This window comes from Fragaria vesca, unplaced genomic scaffold, assembly GCF_000184155.1.
Source record: "Fragaria vesca subsp. vesca unplaced genomic scaffold, FraVesHawaii_1.0 scf0513126, whole genome shotgun sequence".
Lineage (NCBI taxonomy): Eukaryota > Viridiplantae > Streptophyta > Magnoliopsida > Rosales > Rosaceae > Fragaria > Fragaria vesca.
In genome coordinates this window covers 30,812-32,486 of record NW_004443445.1, presented here as the reverse complement: position 1 = coordinate 32,486, position 1,675 = coordinate 30,812, and positions in this window count along the sequence as shown.

Sequence of the window (1,675 nt, the reverse complement as noted above, 5' to 3'; positions counted from 1 at the left end):
TCTTTACATCAATCATAGGGCTCTTCCTGATTCTTACTAATCACGGAAGTTTCAACAACTTAGCATGTCAATGCTTTTTAACATGTCTTCAAATGTGACATTGGGCAATGATTAACTAAATCATGCCATATTGTCCTCAAATGATCTTTTACACTTAGATCTTGAGGAGAAGGTCGCTTGTGAACTCAAAACATAAGTTCGTGCAGGAAATCAGGTTTCCGCGCAGCATGACCTTCAATTACTAGAACAGTCGTAACTTCCTCTAGGAAATACATATGAACGAACCGTAAACGGTTTTGGATATGTAGTTACACACACATTCTGGTTCATCAGGAGCTGTTCACAAGATCCCGTCGAAGTTGACTGTTTTGCCAATATCAGATTCTCGGACAAATTCGTCATTCTTTACGAAAACGGCCATAACTCACTCAATATGATAGGTATGATCAAATGGTTGGTGTCTCTGGAAAGTAGACACATAGACCTTTTCAATGGTACCAATTTCACCATTTTCTAGTGAGTGAGATTTCCTATAGGTCCCGTGGAAGTTGACCTACAAAACTTGGCAGATTCTGATTTCGCTTTTGATGTGTCTTTTTTATGTAGGGATAGAATAAGCCTCAACCTTTCATACAATTAAGTATTGAAAAAGGAGTTACTGCCATTATATTGGCGTTGCGTGGGCGCATAGCTACACTTAGCTTTATAACTTTTCATAGCGATAGAGATGTCAAGTCTTTCGTATTGTGTTGAGTACATTGATGCGTCTAATTGTACTTAGATGGGAACTCCATCTCTTAACACATATTTGTCATCTTGCTTTAGACAAAACAACAGATCTCTCTTTAGAGCAAAGACCTTGACTAATCATGGGAGTATATGTAGGCCTCACTAGTTATAGAGCGCCTAAGCCGATTGATGGAAAATCATCATCAATACAATCATCGAGTGCCTTATCGAGACCATGTCTTCCCAAGATCTTTTTCTTCGGATGTTGATACATACTGGCATCTCTTGATCCATCAAGAGTCCATGTAAATCCGAAATGAACACGCAAAGGTATAATTCACCATATCCCTTCCAAATCAAGTAGAGTCCATGTGCGTTTCAATACATTTAGCAAACGCATGCTCCTGTGGTTTGGAGCCACTTAATTCGGATGTATGAAGTCCGTTTAAGATCTTCATGTATATCTCTGATCCCATAGAGATGTTATTATGACCACATTCATAGGCTGCTTGTTCAGTTATTCGGAAACTACCAAACTAACAAAGTAGTGGAGTTCAATGACATCCACTACGAGAGCATATCTCATCGTAGTTGATCTCAGTGCGTGTTAGTGAAAGACCTTGCGCCATAAGGTGAGTCTAAGCTCTTACTCTCACTACGCTATCTAACAAAGGCATAGTTGATAGGGTTTAGCTTGCGGTGTCGGCATCACCTGCCCAAGGACCTATCTCTTTGTTAATGCTGGATCGCATCTTTCCATTAGGCCAATCAACTAAGTTGATATCCATCAACGAAGGGTGGTTCGATAGTAGACTCATTATCTCACGTCCTCATGTACACTAGTGTAATACTTGTAGAGATCTCTATATGGATTGGATTTGACATTGAGGCGTCCCCCAACGATAATCACAATTCAGATTTCATGAGACGGATTTGAGTATCACTG